Source organism: Myotis daubentonii, chromosome 6 (genome assembly GCF_963259705.1).
Source record: "Myotis daubentonii chromosome 6, mMyoDau2.1, whole genome shotgun sequence".
NCBI classification, from domain to species: Eukaryota; Metazoa; Chordata; class Mammalia; order Chiroptera; family Vespertilionidae; genus Myotis; species Myotis daubentonii.
Window position 1 is genome coordinate 60,162,282 of NC_081845.1, and position 17,983 is coordinate 60,180,264.

The 17,983-nt window shown below is 38.6% G+C and overlaps 2 pseudogenes; both read left to right on the forward strand.

Moving 5' to 3' along the window:
* The window catches only part of LOC132237586 (heterogeneous nuclear ribonucleoprotein H-like), a 33,575-nt pseudogene extending 24,499 nt beyond the window's left edge, over positions 1-9,076 (forward strand).
* Positions 9,077-9,333: 257 nt separating this feature from the next.
* Positions 9,334-10,648, forward strand: LOC132237133 (heterogeneous nuclear ribonucleoprotein H-like; annotated as a pseudogene).
* Positions 10,649-17,983: the final 7,335 nt, after the last annotated feature.

Genomic DNA, 17,983 nt, shown 5'->3' on the forward strand with positions numbered 1-17,983 from the left:
AAGATTACTTTATTCCTGTATCTTCTCAATTATTTCTCCCTTGTATTTGCCCTTTTCCTTTCCTACTGGGCAAGATTTGGCTTTATGTTAAAGATCTTTTTATGGTCTTTGTCCAGCTTTAGTCTAGTGATGACCACCTTGCTGGGGCGAATGCCCACATGAACAAGTTGTATCATTAGTTTTCTCCTGCTGCACTCATTTAATATAGATGACACATCTCTTCCTGTAGAGTGGGCCACTTTGCCAATTTGCTGTCCTCTGTAGTGTCCTCACACAACCTGAACTTCATCATTTTTTCGGATGGGCATGGATCAAACCTTGTACTTCTGTGTCTACCAGAATATTTTAATAAATGATTAAATAATATGATTTATTTAATAAATAAATCATAATATATTTAACCACATTTTAATATTCTAAAATATAAATTGAAAATTGTTTTTTTACATATTTTTCACAAAACTAGAACGCATTGTTTGGAAAGAGGAGAAGAGGTACTCTTCCTGCAAGTGTGGGAAGGTGCACTGAAATGCCTTTATGGTTCTTGCTTCAGTCAGAAGTCACAAAGGGATCAAACTTCATTTTGGCCACTGGCACTTCAGCGATGGCTGCAAAAGGGAGAATTTAGATTATATTTTAATGTCAAGTTTTAATTCAAACCAATTTGCTTATTATCCCTAAAGAAGTTGTCTTAAAAATTATGAAGAGAAAAGTAAAAATACTGTAATTCATATAGTTGACCCAACTTGCCTTTCAGACTTCAAATTATCATCCCTTTATAAAAATGATAAAATTTCAAAAATTCACTCACCATCAAAATATAATGAAATGAGTCATTAGTATTATTTTCATCCAAGACAATTCAGATTGGGAGTGGTGGGCAGTACATGAAAACAGTAAGCACACCAGCGGAATTCCTTGAAAAAACAGACTTTGTTGGATATGATGAATTTTTGCATAGCTGGGTAGAAGAGAGCAAATGAGTAAGTAGTTTGTTGGTGATGGTCAGTTTTATGCAGAACATGGTTTAGCCAGTGATAGTAGTTGACCTGTTATGTTACACACCCTTGTCTATGCTTAAATGACATCACACACAACTCTCCATATTTTAATATTCTAAAATGGAAAGAAACGTGTGTAGGTGCATTTCACATTTAACTGTAGGGGTAGAGGTGGAAAAATTTGCTACCAGATGTATTTCATGCCACTGTCAAGATGTTTGTTTTCAGCATTTTACCTCTGTGATCTAGATGGTGAAAACTGATGTTCAGAGCGGTTGTAATCCAACTTTGTATCTTGGCTCTCTCATGATCTATCTGACATGACAATTTCAGAAGAAGAATGTCATACATTTGAAAATAAGTGAATTAGTGAACTATTACATATGGAGCCTTTGGTTAACCTCTTCCCACGCCCCACCTCCTGAGATTCCTCACTCTCTAAAACCAGAAACAAAGGAGGTGAAGTAACAATTGACACCACAGAAATGCAAAGGATCGTAAGAAACTATTACAAACAACTATATGCCAACAAATTGGAAAACGTGGGCGAAATAGTGTTTTCATTTTTTTAAAGTAAATATCTGACTCTGTTTAATGAATGGATTCTGTGCTTTAAATATCCTTAAAGAAAATTCTTTCAAAAAGGATTTTTAAAATTACATTTATGTTATGCATTTATGCAACCATGGAATGCTGGTTTTGAGGCCAGGATCTAGTGCTATCCTAATGTATGCAACACCTAAGCCATCGCCTATTTGTTTGACAGTGGTTGACCCTCCTGTGTATGGATGACCTGTGCCCAAACTGCTGATTCTACAGCCCATCCATCTCCAGAGCTGAGCTGCCTGGAGGAGTTACAGCAGCAGACTGCACACATCCTCTCTTCTGTTGCTTATTCCCCTGGCTGTCTCCTCCTTTTTGCATGCATTGCTCATACAAGTGAAACTCATTTAACCCTCATCACAAAACAAGGTGCTGACATGTTTAGCTTTCTCTTTTAGGAGATTCTCATTTAAGATCTTACCTTGCACTGTAAAATTTTCTTCCTTGATGATTCTGAGGAAAACAAAAGAGCCCAATCAGATTTGAATAATCCTAAATCCTAAATGAGTGAGGTTCAAAATAATAAACTGTAATGTACATAATAGTCTGTCCATTCCAGCCTGATTAATTCCAAACTCCCTGCAATCAGGGCAAAGTTAACCTGGAAGCACTCTGGAAAAAAAATTTGCATGCCAAAGGAGACATATAAATGAATAATTGTCTCATAAAATATTAAGGTTTGCCTAGAAAAAATACATTCTCTGGACATCTAATGTTTGCCAGCTGAAGCAAGGTTGCTTCCTAGCAAGCTTATCCACTACTAATTACAAAGCACTTTCCTCCAGTGCACATTTAGTCCAAATGTAAATATTCTAAACATAATTACCCTAGGAAGGCTACAGTCTGGGAACATTCCCAGTGGAATGCTCCAGTGCTCTCATTTCTCTATTAATAGTTCCTCACAACTTTTTTTTCATGTTGCAGATGTTCTGAAAACATGCTTGATGCTTTTTGTTGCTTGAAAAGAATGTAAATCTTTTGCATTTTAATACTAATTTGGAAAATTCAGTATCTCCTTCATATTCATAAATTTTAATTTTTGCCATGAACTACTAAAATCATCATAACTTAAAAAGGCAAAAAATTATAGATAAGTATTAATTTAATAAAAATAAAAATTTGACCTAGTTGTAATTCTGTATTTCTTCTTTTCCCAATCACCTGATTTATCATTAGTTAGTTTGGAAATGGTCCATAAAATATTATAAAAATGTAAATTGCAGATACTCCTTATATCTTCAGATTAAAACTAAAAATGTTCATGTATTTTTATCAAACTTTGTTGATATGTATATAATATCATCCTACGTGGGCACCTAGTAGTCTACAATTATGCAGGTAGTCAGGGAAAAAATATAAATTGAAAATTGTTATTTTATATATTTTTCACAAAATTAGAAAGCATTGTTGTAAAAGTAAATATGTTACTTTGGAGTTTTCAAAAGTACTTTATTTTTTTTTCTAATCATAAACGTTAAATATGTTCATGATAGAAAAATCAGAACATATATTTAAAATTAACACAAAAAAATTCCCTTAGTTCTGCCATCCAAAGATGAATATTTTTACACATTTATTATACTTTTATATTAGTTCATTTCTTTTTTTAAAAATTACTATACTTATTTCTTATTATAAATGTTATGAAAAATGTTTAATGTTTTTCAAAATTTAATCAAAATCATAATATTTTTAACCACATACTATTTATGGTATCTTCAATTTTCTTTCAAAAATAACTTTGTGATACTATAAGTGTATGTCTGCACTTTATAATTTTTGTATTTAGAAAATCCTTCAAGGAGAATAATTCTAAAATTCAAGGAATACAGTTGCTTTAAGACTTTTGACATTGCTAGCAAAAAGGTTTAAACCAGTTCATACTCCCCAAGAGTATAAGAGTGTCTGTTTTTATTACCTCCTTACAAGCATTTCACTATATTTATTTTTGAAATAGGAAATAAGTGGAGAGATAATAGCAAAATCTACTTAGATCTAATAATTTTATTTTGGAATTTTTAAAAAGACTTCTAATGATATTAGAGTTTCCCACATTTTTTGACATCTGTTAATTTGTCTTTGGCCAATTACTAGGTATCTGTTCATATTCTTCGTTCATATGTTTAGTGAGGATTTCTTTCACCATTTGTGATTTAGGAAGTTTCCTCCTTGCAGAAATTTGATAATTATTTACTTTAATTTTATGCTTGTTTTTTATATTTTGAATTTGTACACGTAATTCTTAAATTCAGAGATGGTATGAGTAAAGGTTATAAACAAATATCCCTATACTCATGACTTGTCCTAGAATCATTTAATGAATAATCTTTTCTTTTTTGTTAATTTGAGAACTTTTCTTTACCATATACTTTAATTTTTGTAGCATTGCAATATTTTAATATTTGGATATGTTATAACTCTCCTCATAACTATTATTTTCCAACTTAGTTTGAGTGTTTTTCTAAAAATATTTTCAGATCATTTTGAAAAGTTTAAAGAAATGGTTTTTGGATGTCAGTGAGCCTGTAAATCAGTTTAGAATGATTTGACATCTTTAAATTATTCTGTTTTCCTTTCCAGAGACATGGTATATTTTTAGTTTTTTCTTAGGTCATAGAATATGACTAAATATCTTGTCTTTTACATTATCAAGCCAGCTATTGATAGATATATAATAACTATCAATAATAACAATATTTACCTATATAATAATACTAGAGGCCTGGTGCACGAAATTCGTGCAGGGGTGGGGGGCCCCTCAGCCTGGCCTGCACCCTCTTCGATCCAGGACCCTTCGGGGGATGTCGGACTGCCGGTTTAGGCCCCATCCCACAGGGACCGCTGGCTCCTAACTGCTCACCTGCCTGCCTGCCTGGTCGCCCCTAACCACTCTGCCTGCCTGCCTGATTGCCCCTGACTGCCTCTGCCTGCCGGCCTGATCGCCCCTAACTGCTCTCCCCTGCCAGCCTGATCCCCCTAACTGCTCTCCCCTGCCAGCCTGATCCCCCTAACTGCTCTCCCCTTGCTGGCCTGATTGCACCAACCGCCTCTGCCTCGGCCCCGCCACTGTGGCTTTGTCCGAAGGATGTCCCGAAAACGTCTGGTCTAATTAGCATATTACCCTTTTATTAGTATAGATTTATCTCTTCCATTGTCTAGATGTTGCTAGGTATTCAGGATGGGGCAAAAGTAGGTTTACAGTTGTCAGTACATGAAACACAGTTTATTCTTGTATTATTATTTGTTAATTATTGTATAATTTTCCATACAACTGTATAATCTAACCTACTTTCATCCTGCCCTGTATAATAATAATACTATAATAATACCTACATTCATTAACCTTGGGGTTTACTAAGCAATTATCTTATTTAAGTTTCAAAATTATCTGAGGAAGTGGACATGATGGTTTCAATTTTACAGATTAAAAAAAAAAAACAAACAACCACTAAAACTTAGAGAGTTTGAGTAACATGTTTAATTTGTAACTTTTGAGTGACCGACCCAAGTCTGACTAACCTCTGACTTCAAAGTCTGTGCTCTTAATTGCACTACTCTGCATTATAAAAGCTATTAAATTTTATATTTTTAACTTACATTCCTATTGACTAGGTTTTAGGACATTTGAATTACAAATTTCAAATCAACATGCTTTATTCCCTGTTGCAGACTCCTCAATAAATCCTCTATTGAGTTTCAAAGGATACTCCACAAACAAGAACTCTCAAATGACTGTCATTAGAATTTGTCAAAAGATTAGAAAGGCTCTATTAATATTTATGTGTACATTTTGTCCTTAGCACAAACTTTGTGATTTAAAAAGTATGTCCCTTTTCCACCACTGCAATTTCTTCTATAAAAAACTTCTAGACACTTCAGAAATTCCTACTTAATTTTTTTCTTCATTAGACAATCATCATAATGACATAGTATTAATTATACCCACTGTGGTCACAATGGAAAAAATAAGTAAAGTCAGGCTGTTTGGCTCCCCAAAGGCTTTCGAGAATTGTACTCATGAACTACAGTTTCTCAACACAGCTCAACTGACCACAGAATTTTAAAGTGACCATTAAGAAATGGATGATGACATATCAAATAACAGCTTATAAACAATGTAACATTTCTTCAGAATGAAGAAGAGTCCTTACAAAAAATGGGACCAAACCATATAATTTTCTAGAAAAAACTGTATATTGTGGAAGATACTTAATGGAAGAGAAGGAAAATGGCCCAGTCTTATGAGATGAAGTCACCCATGATCTTTGGTGTTCTGTCCATCATGCCTCAAGAGTCACCCTTCTTGTTTTGATACATCATGTTTTCATGTTTGTACAAGTGATAAAAATAAATTAAAATAAGCAAATTCAAAACACACACTGAATTTTTGGGTCCCTTCTCTTCACTGGGGCCACAAGCACAGATGATTTTCAGGGGTAGGGAAACTTTTTTTCTGCCAAAAAAGGGCCATTTGGATATGTGTAACATCATTCGTGGGCCATACAAAATTATCAACTTAAAAATCAGCCTGCTATTTGGTCAAACATTTCATTAACTCACCTCTAATGCCTTAGCAGGGCCAAGCCAAATGATTTCATGGGCCTTATATGGCCTGTGGGCCAGAGACTCCCTACCCCTGATTTAGATGATGAACTTCTGTACTAAGTTCATTGGAACACATGTGTATCTCACATAAAACTGAGGCTTTGTTGTGATTTTTTAAGAGGTTCATGAGAATCCAGTATTTCCATGTGTAAGAAAGCATACAAGCACCATCTTCATTAATGTTCTGTATTTTTGATCAGTGTAACATTGGTACTGGCAGGTACAAACTCAGAGGCCATGGCAAATGAGGTTGTAAAACTAGAACTTTATTCTTTGACTCACATCAGCTGTGAACTCCCTTACTTTATTTGGCTAAATTATATAAGTACTTTTTAAAGAAAAATTTCAGCAATGACTGAAAAGCAGCTTCTACACCAAAAACTGAGTACTCTTTGGAAGACGGAATCCTCTGTGGTTGGCAGCCACAATTAAAAGGGTCTGAATCACCAAGGCAATGAAGGGGTTGATTCCAAACCCTAGGGCATAGCATCTCATGCCTAGAATAACTGCAATCCGAAATACTGCTATCATTCTGAGAATCATCTAACTTACCTTGAATAGCAAATAACCAGTATTGCATGCTCAGAAGTTAGTTATGAAATTCATAACATGTAGCGCCTCTGTTTTGACAGCTGAGAACGCTCCCAAAGCAACCTTGGATTCTCCTAAGTGAGTCCTTTCCTGCTGGGGTCCAACCCCAGCAGGTCCAGGGGTCCCCAAAGGTGTGGACGGAGTCGGCGAAGAAGGAATGACACGGAGACAGCGTTCAGTTGATCAGCAACCTAGCCAGGACCTCTAGCCCGGATCTCCAGAGAGGTTCTGCTTCGGATTTCCAGCGAGGTTCTGTAGCCATGTTCCCTCACTAGGTTCTCCAGCCAGGTTCTGTCCAGGCTCTCCAGTCAGGTTCAGTGTCCAGGTTCCAGTCAGGTTCTCCTGCCAATCTCTGTAGTCAGGTTCAGTCCAGGATCCCTTGCCATGTTCTCCCGCTAGGCTCTGTCTCTAGGCTCCGAGGCCAGTCCCAGTCCAGGATCCTCTGGCATGCTCTCGCCAGCGAAGTTCTTCTGTCTCTAGGCTCCGTGTAGGTTCTGTCTTCTGAATTCTGTCTCCTGAGTTCTGAGTGTTTCTGTCTTGTTACAACTGTATTTATACCAGTTGATTCAATCCTATCAATCTCTATTACAAAGGTTAGGGCGTTTCTTATCTCCATTCCAGGGAGAAAAGATTATGTAGTTTAAGCATGATTGTTCGTAGTTAAAGGGATTAATTACCCGCCTGGCACTTAGTTAAGAGGTTTTATTCCCTCCCTAACTTCAGGGGAAAATCCCTACCTGGGGAAACCACCTTTCTCAGAGACCTTGGTTAAAACACATAGTGCCAAGAACAGTATGCCATATATGCCAGGTCCCTTGAAACAGCAAGCATGGACCGGCTCCCGGCACTTTCCAGATGTTACTGAGCACACAGAGCACCTGGGATGAAGATTATTATTCTGTAGGTCTCGGGTAGGGCCTGAACTCTGAGTAATTCACAGCAATGCTGACACTGCCTATTTGTGGACCCTACTTGGAGAAGCAAGACCTTGGCCAGAAAAAGATCCTAGCTGACTTTTATTTGATCCACTGTGAAGGCAGCCACAGCTCCCTTCATATTTCAATAGCTTCTACTGCTCCATTATATGTTAAAGAATTTGGGGATGAGACTTTGTAATTCCAAAGGGCTTATACATACTTTAAGATGTCTTCATAGCCTGCAGTGGAAAAGCCCACCGGAGGGATCAAAAAGGTCATTCAAAAGTAATAGTTCTCCAAATTTTGGAAACATTGCAGAAAAATTCTGAAATGGTCTATATCAGGCTTCTTGAAATAGTGGATATTTCTAAAGGGGCCCTTTGCCTGTAGTAGGCTGGCATGTACTCTTTTGATGTTCAATTAACACTACATCCATGACCACTGACTTTTGTAGAAAATCTTTGCCGACTATTGCTCTTCTGGGACATTGGCTGAGAAAGTATTAAAAGAAATGCACAGAGATTTTCACTCAGCCATGCAGAAGTCGTCTAATCAGTCTACTTCAGTGATGGCGAACCTTTCGAGCTCGGCGTGTCAGCATTTTGAAAAACCCTAACTTAACTCTGGTGTCGTGTCACATATAGAAATTTTTTGATATTTGCAACCATAGTAAAACAAAGACATATTTTTGATATTTATTTTATATATTTAAATGCCATTTAACAAAGAAAAATCAACCAAAAAAATGAGTTCGCGTGTCATAGGTTCGCCATCACTGGTCTACTTCGACACCAGGATCCACTAAGAGACGAGGAGATTGGGTACTGAAGGTGGAGAGGGATTCGTAGTGAAAGTCTGCGGCTTGTCCTGGGCTTGCTGGGCGGACAAAGTGCAGTGTTGGTGTGTATTTTTTTTTTTCTGACTGCAAAATTCAAAATGGGGCTCAAGGTATTCGTTTCATCCACACCAGAGAAGGCAGGCCAAGTGGCGAGGCTTTTGTTGAACTTGAATCAGAAGATGAAGTCAAATTGGCCCTGAAAAAAGAGAGAAACTATGGGACAGAGAAATGTTGAAGTATTCAAATCGAGCAACTTTGAAATGGATTGGGTGTTGAAGCAAACTGGTCCAAATAGTCCTGACACTGCCAATGATGGCTTTGTACGGCTTAGAGGACTCATGTAGTAAGAAAGAAATTGTTCAGTTCTTCTCAGGGTTGGAAATTGTGCCAAATGGATAACATTGCTGGTGGACTTCCAGGAGAGGCGTACGGGGGAGGCCTTCATGCAGTTTGCTTCACAGGAAATAGCTGAAAAGGCTCTAAAGAAACACAAGGAAAGAACAGGGCACAGGTATATAGAAATTCTTTTAAAAAAATATATTTTATTGATTTTTTACAGAGAGGGATAGAGAGTTAAAAACATCGATGAGAGAGAAACATTGATCAGCTGCCTTTTGCACACTCCCTACTGGGGATGTGCCTACAACCAAGGTACATGCCTTTGACCGGAATCGAACCTGAGACCCTTCAGTCTGCAGGCCGATGCTCAATCCACTGAGCCAAACCAGTTAGGGATAGAAATTCTTAAGAACAGTCGAGTTGAAGTTTAGAACTCACTATGGTCCACTACAAAGGCTTATGGCCTTGCAGCAGCCAGGTCCCTACCACAGACCTGGGGCTGGCAGAGGGCATAACAGCATTGGCAGGGGAGCCGGCTTTCAAAGGATAAGGAGTGGTGTTTATGGTGGAGGTTATGGAGGCTATGATGATTATAATGGCTATAATGATGGCTATGGTTCTGGGTCAGATAGATTTGGAAGAGACCTCAATTACTGTTTTTCAGGAATGTCTGACTACAAATAGGGGGATGGTGGCCCTACTTTCCAAAGCACAACTGGACGCTGTGTACACATGCGGGGATTTATATATATACTAGACATTTATATATATATACTAGAAGCCCGTTGCACGAAGATTCGCGCAATAGGCCTTCCTTCCCCTGGCTGCCGGCACCAGTTTTCCTCCGGCACCTGGGGTCCAGGCCTTTGGTCCAACTGCAGCGGAGAAGCCAAGCCTCTTCATTCTTCATTCTTCAGTCTTTACTCCAGCCAGAGCCTTCAGTCTTTGCTTTGTGCCTGGGTATGCACATTAACCGCCATCTTTGTTGGATTAATTTGCATACTCATCTGATTGGCTGGTGGGCATAGTGAAGTGACACCAATTTGCATGTTTCTCTTTTATTAGTGTAGATTTTCTTCACTGCTCAACCCTGTGAGAGTACATATTGAAATTGGTGCTGATGGCAGAGTAACTGGTGAAGCAGATGTTGAATTTGCAACTCATGAAGATGCTGTGGCAGCTATGTCAAAAGACAAAGCAAATATGCAAGACAGATATGTAGAAGTCTCCTTGCATTCTACTGCAGGAGCAATGCAAGGAGGTGCTTATGGCAGCCAGATGATGGGAGGCATGGGCTTGTCAAATCAGTCCCGTTATAGTGGCCCAGCCAGCCAGCAGCTGAGTGGTGCTTATGGAGGTGGCTTTGGCAGCCAGAGCAGTATGAGTGGATATGACCAAGTTTTACAGGAAAACTCCAGTGATTTTCAATCAAACATTGCACAGGCAGCCAAGCAGCAGTGAACAGCAGCTACTACAGCAGTGGGAGCCATGCGTCTGTGGGAGTGAACGGAATGGGATGGATGGCTAGCATGTCTAGTATGAGCGGTGGGTGGGGAATGAAATTGATCCATATCACTGACTCTTGGTCAACATTATTTTAAAGAAGAAAAAACCAAAACTTAACATTTTTGCAATACCAGCTTGTGATTTATGCTTACCCTAAGTGGAAATCAGGATTGAATAAAAGACTTAAAGGTTCATTATTTTTGAACACATATATTCATCTGGGATGTAACAACTAAGTTGAGTAAATTATAACTTAAACAATTTGCGGCTTTTCTCTAGTTCTATTATAGGATGTACTTAAGCAGTAAGTATATTTAGATTAAAGAAGTTGAATTATGTTAAATGTTACTCTTACACCACATCACATTGAACAGTTTGGAAGCATGTTGAAAAACATACTTTTTTTGGTAAAACTCAATATAGGAGCTGTGTCTACAATTAAAAAATGAAACATTTGGCATGTTTGTTAATTCTAGTTTTATTTAATAACTTCCAAGGCATGTAAGTTTAAGCTTTTTTTTTTTTTTTTAAAGTTAATGGGGAAATTTTGAGACGCAATACCAATACTTTAGGATTTTGGTCTTGGTGTTTGTATGAAATTCCGAGGTCTTGATTTAAATCTTTCATTGTACTGTGATTTCCTTTTAGATGTATTGCACTAAGTGAAACTTGTCAAATAAATTTCCCTTTTAAAAACTGCAAAAAAAAATGCACAGAGACAGATGCCATGGTCATGACATTGAAGTACAAGTAAGACAGGTTTGTTGGAGGCCCTAATAGTTGAGGCTGCTGTGCAGAAACACCTGTTGCAGTAACCAGCTACTTTCTGATAATATTCTGCACTAGCCACACCACATGTAGCGACCATCCTGTAGAAGAGCTCAATAGCCTGCATGGCCATGACTCCTGGACCAAGTAGGAATGGCAGTGAGGAGATCATGAAGCTAACTGTAAGGTCATGTCTGACCTGTGGTTAGAAGCAAGCTGCTCCAGGTACAATATGTCCTGGAGCCTCAAGAAGCAAGAAGCAAGAAGCAAGCTGCTCCAGGTACAATATGTCCTAATGGGGGAGGGCTCACTTGTGATCTCTGCAGTGGTCAGATTTTTATCTGGTTGTGATAAGTAAGGGTAGGGGTGGATATGCAGGTAGCATACAGAAAAACCTAGATAAGCAGAGGATCGCAGTGGGGGGGGGGGGGGGATCCAGGAGTGACTCAATAAACTCCATGGTTGGTCAAACTTTCCATTCCAGTGTACACTCAAAATTTATTCTTTTCTGAAGTTGGTGTCAACCTCCTCTGTTCAGTTCCAACGTTTGCTTCTTCCTGTTAGCAGTAGCTCCAAGGTCCAGCCATCCCTGTGGCCTCTTCGATTCTCCTCTCTTCAGCTAAATAATATATGTGAAATACTTTACTGAAAACCCATGGTGATGACATTTTCTTAATGTTTGTTTTTCTATTTATAATAGCAATGAAGATAGGAAACTTGCAAACTATAGAACTGTGGGAAACCAAAACAAAAGTTGTCCATAGTTCTTATTCAAAAACAGCCACTATCAACACTTTAGTGTATTTCTTTACACTTTCTTCTTACTAAGCACTTTAAATTAGTTTTTATTAAAGCAATATAAAAACTCAGAAAACCTTTTAAATTTTACAAATGTATCTAAGACTCCTTGCCCCTCCCCCCACACCTATGCCAAGTCTCACTCCCCAGAAATACAAGTTTTAAATTTTCATCAGTCGCCACTGAATGTTTTTAAGGGATTTTTATTTGTTTATGGTGGTTACTCTCTAGCCTCCAATAATATGTTTCATTACTATTTCTTGACTTATTGATTTTAGACAGTATTCATCAACTTGTTACAAAAGATGAGGAAACGAGAACACAGATATTCTTCCACCTGCCTCCTTCCTGATTTTTGCTATATATTTTTTTTAATTGTGGAAGTTTATAATGTTGACATTGTCTCATGACTTTAAGTGGCTGTTGTGTGCTGTGTTTATAGACAGAGTCTGGACATACAAACCCCGGGGAAGAGAGGGAGAGGGCAGTGGGGAGGACCAACTGCCTCCGCACTCCTTTAGTTAGTTACACTGTAACCCAAACTGATGTTTGCTAATGTTGTCTCTGAACTTGGAATATCTCTGGGCATCCTTTAGAGGAGTCCTCTTACCTATGAAGTTTTAGGCTGTGGTTTTCCATTCCTTTAATTGCTCCTTCAGTCTGATCCTATTTAGTTTCCATCTTCCAGGATTTTCTTAACAATTTCCTCAACTGCTATATCCATCCCATACTCCCATCCCTTAATGCTATGCTTTTAATCCTTAAACTTTTTTCCCCCCCATTTCATTTATGGCTTTTCTGTTATTTCACTGGGACTTTGGGTTGGGCATGTGTTCAGTTCACCACTAGGAATAATTTCCCCCATATGGCAGTTGTTTGGTTTCAGCTATCTTATTATGAGCCTGATATCTTACTAATTGGATTAATTAATTCAGATCTTAATAAAAACCAAAGCTATAAGATCACATCGATATTTATTCAGATACCAGGGACCTGAGCTCCTCCTTCTCCTTTGTCTCTGTCTTCTACTGTAGGCCCTACCTCCTTAGTTTCTTCAGTTACATTAGTGATTTTCAACCTGTGTGCCTTAAGAATTTTTAAAACATGCAGTACCTAACTGTTTAGTCAGGGGCATTGACCTCTTTTCCCTTAGATTGTCAAATTAAAAAAAAATGACAACAGCCAACACATCATAGCCATCTGATGTAAACGATTCAGAGTGCTCGGCATAAAGCAGAGAATGAAATAGAAACAAAGCCCATACTTGCGGTGCTTACATTCTGGAAGGCAGGGATACGCTGGATCCTGTAGAGCTACAGCTATCAGCAGCACACATCTGGCAAACACAGGAAGGATAAAACGAGCAATGCTGCTGGCTTAGTAAACAGATCATTAAAACTCCTGGCTGGCTTAACATCCCAAACTATCTCCTAATGAATCACTGGGAAGTCAGAATCTCTTTGTCTGTAGAACAGTGGCTATTTACTAATACCAATAATCACATTAAAGGAAGAAATAAATATTATAATACATTTTTTTTAAAATTTGAGAACAATGCCAGTGTCCTACAATAGAGTAATGGTTAAATAAATTATGACATATCTGTAAAATGGAAATATGAGACTATTACAAATGATCTTTATGAAGATGTTTTAAGAAGAGAAAATTGTTAAGTGAAAAATCACAGTATCAAATTATATATATAGTTTGACTTTGTGTAATAATTGAGCTGTTTCAGTTCAGTGGAGTATTAATAAAAATAGTATTTTTTTTAATTTTTTTTTTTTTTGCCAATGGTTATTTTCAATTGTGCTCTGTTGAATTCCAGATTAGCATCTTGGACAGATTCCATAACTTTCTGGTTACTTTCAGGTTTCAAAGTGTAGTCTAGTTTTAAAACTTCACTCTCATTTCTGATTCCATTGCCTTTCCTTCCCCATGTGGTAGAAGTAGGGGAGGCAGTGCAGCTGGCCATGGTGGAGGGGTCAGAGGTGGGGAGGCCTCACTGGCCTCCCTGTGGTGTAACAGGTTCATGTCTGATGCCAGGGCCCTAGAAGAGGAGTGGCCTCCAGGCAGGTGGAGTGTGGTTCCCTTGGGATAATGCTCAGATTTGCCAGGCCCCTCTGTTGCTGTGAGGAAGAGAGTACACTCCCCTCCGGCCGACCAGCAGTTCACCCTCCCAGCTTCTTCTTCCAGCAGCCTCCTGGACAGCCCCATGCTCTTCTGCTTCTCCTCTAACTCCCCACTCCTTCACATGGAATCATAAAACCTCAGATGTCCTTGCTATATTTTTTAAACTCATGGTGAACCAGATTGGGGTTAGGAGCCCTCGTCTTCTTGTAGGTATATTATTTCTTTAAGCCTTATTGGCAGTGGTTTTTCTACTCCCACCTTCAGAAACTTTTAGAGTAGACGTGCACATTGGTCTGTATGGATGCCCCATGAACAATGGAAAACTCTCCCAAGAATTGCTTTAAACGCTTTATTCCAATGGCAGCACAAAGTTACAAAGGGGCTGCAATACAGCAGGCATCAGTCAGGGAGTGAGATGCCAGGCCCCTGATCTTCGAGGCACTTTATGAATCTCTATGAATTCTCCTGGATTTCCTCCCCTTAATCCCACACACCTAGTCTTCCCGCTGCTAAGGTGAGGGCAAAGAGAGGAGTTTCCTAGGGTGTGGTTGGTAGTGGTAAGGTTGGTTGTGCACTTTTTAATAAGTCCTGGCAGGGGTTTTGAGTACTAATTATATGGCTCCTTAGAAAATGGTCTCAACTTTGGGCAGCGGCCACAATTCTGGGGCAACAGGAATAATCCCACATCACATTCCACTTAGCAAAGATGGAAAAGGGAAAGGCTAGAGGCACTTTAAGTTGAATAATTTTTACCCCACTATTTGTATTGTTTAATTTATATTATCTGGGGGAAAAGTCTTCTTAAGTCATCCAACTATTACGGTTTTTCTAAATGTCTTGCAGTCTACCCGGCTTTGTTCCCAGTGATGATTTTGCTGTTTTAGACTGGATCAAGGCACATGAAATGACCACCCTGTTCTCCTTTCCCTGCCACCTGGCAGATGCCATGACATCAGGCTGGCTCTTGTTCTGTTGCTAAGAGCAGGCAACTGGCCACTATGCCCTTGATAAGAAGAAAGAGAGTTCAGTGGGGCCATGCGAGACGAGTGGCTCCTGCTTCCTGCTCTTGGATTTCTTACCTGAGCCTACACAGCCAGAGCCCTCCTCCTTGTCTCCAGATCCAACAGTGAATTGCATGGTTCCTGGTACTCAGCTACAGCCCGGACTTGCCATAGGTCCTGCTTTGCCTCTCAATTTTCAGAAAAGACGTTCCTGTGCATGTCAGCTTCACTAAACTCTAATACCAGGATCTGACCCATCACTAGCTTCTGTCTGTGTCAGTTCACCAAAGCTAACAACAGCCATAAACAGCAATGTTTTAAAAATCATGGTAAAAATATACATAAGTATATATAAAATTTACCATTTTAACCATTTTTAAGTGTAAAATTCATTGGCATTAAGTTGTTCTACAACCATCACTACTGTCCATTTCTGGACGATTTCATCATCCCAAACAAAAATTCTGTATCTGTTAGACCAGCGGTTCTCAACCTGTGGGTCGCGACCCCTTTGGCGGTCGAACGACCCTTTCACAGGGGTCGCCTAAGACCATCCTGCATATCAGATATTTACATTACGATTCATAACAGTAGCAACATTACAGTTATGAAGTAGCACCGAAAATAATTTTATGGTTGGGTCACAACATGAGAAACTGTATTTAAAGGGCCAGAAGGTTGAGAACCACTGTGTTAGACAATAACATCCCATTCCCCCCTCTTCAGTCACTAGTTACCTTTATTCTAAATTTTGTCTTTATGAGTTTGCCTATTCTGGATATTTCATATAATATTACTTTCCCCCAAGGTTTACTAATCAGTAAGTATTGAGTGCCCAGACTTTTGAAGCAGGAAAACAGAGATAATAGTTAAGGAAAGTATCTAAATGTATGTCCCTCACAACCCCTGACCCTAGAAAGAGATGCAGGGTCTTGGCTGTTGACTGTAGCACACTGTAGAGTACTGGGTTTCCCATGACTACCACCTTCATGATCTTTGTTATTTGTTTGTATCACTGATAGTATTAATTTTGTCACTATTTAATTAAGGAAACTTTATATCACTGGAAAGTCAGTGTTGTTTATAAATGAAAAGAAACTGAAAGTTGATGAAATTTAAACATAGTTATTACATTTTAGCTAGATACTATTGCATGCAAAGTTTTTTATACAAAAGTCTGCTCTTTTAAAAAAAAAAAATAGCCCAGCCAGTGTGGTTCAGTGGTTAAGCGTCAACTCAGGATGAACCAAGAGGTCGCTGGTTCAATTCCTGGTTAGGGCACATGCCTGGGTTGCGGGCTCCATCCCCAGTGGGAGCATGCAGGATGAAGATGATCAATGATGTTCCTCTCTCATTTATGTTTCTATTTCTCTGTCCCTTTCCCTTCCTCTCTCTCTAAATAATAAAAAATATTAATAAAAAATTCAATGAAAACATTAAAAAAAGATTTTAAAAATTAGCAAGCATTAGCAATGTGCTAAAGACTGCCACCAGGCTGAGATTTTCTCTTTCCTGAATTTAGAAAGATTGGGATCCAGTTATTTACTACTATGTCTATAGACCACTAAAATGATTTCAGGTACCACTAGTGTTAAGTTGGCAACACTACTTTCTTAATTTTTGTCATGTTTTCCCTTGTGTTATCTGGGTCCTGCATGCTTTTCTTAGCCTAATACAAGTTACTTATATAGCTGTAGTGAGAAGGAAATTTAAATATTTAAATTTTATAATTTCTTTTCCTTTGGAATCATATTTCTGAAATTAGTTTCCTATTGATTTAATTATCAAGAAAAATTTTCAGATGCTGAAATCAGGGATTATTTTAATGTACCAAGGCATTAAAGATTTTTTTTTTAAAAGGGGGAAAGAAAGGAAAAGCATTTTACTTCCTTTTTAATAATTCAAGATTTCACTGAACTGAAAGTATTAAGGAAAAAAGTCACCTGAGTAATAAAGCATGCATCATTTCAATGGATTAAAGTTCAAATCGCTGCAAAGCAGCTTATTTTTTTATCCATCACCATGGATACAAAAGGACAGCTGAAGTGCAAGTGTCTGACATCACAAGCATGCCCAGGCAGGCCTGGGAGGAGAGCGTGCAGCCCCACAAAGGACAAGAAGAAAAGCAGAGACGGGAGGGGAGGGAGAGGCAGAGGGAACGGTCATTGTTAAGAGGATGAATCAGAAGTTCAGTTGGGAGGATTAAATAGGAGGAGGCACGAGGCCAGCTGGGAAGCTTGGAGACTAGCAGTTGTTTACATCGCCCCTTTAATGCTCCTTAGACTGAAATAGAACCAGAGGGGACCGAGAGAGAAGGGACATCCTCAGGTCACTCGCTACTCAAATGGCATCTGCAATGGTTTCTTTTTATGTTCTCCTTATTTGATGTTTAGGTTTTGATTTTAACGCATGTCCTAAAGCTTTGGCCTGCTTGGCTCACCTAATTTTAAAAATCAATCTCCAAAGTGGCTAAAGCCTCCAAGTAACAGCTTGAGAGACTCAAAGGAGCCAGTGCCCACCGACAATAGGAAGTCGTAAATATTGAGAAAAATGGCTGTTTTATGTAGCATGTTCTTCCTCATGAACAGACACAATTTTTACTTTAGTTTATTTTAAATTCTGGGTTAATTTAAAATTTTGTTTCCTATCAAAGGCAGTGCATTTATTCCCAGGCTGCTGTGTGTATAAATACCCAGACTCTGCCGGGTTCGGGGGTAGCCTGGAAAAGGATTAACAGCTGGCTCTCTAGGAAGAGCCCTGATTTGTAGCATTTGCTGATTTCTGTGGCATAGACATTCTCATCATACCTGATTTCCAGCTGCAAGCCTGATGTCAACTCGCTTGTAGGGTTTTTGAAAGTGTAACAGTTGGTACCAGCGAGCT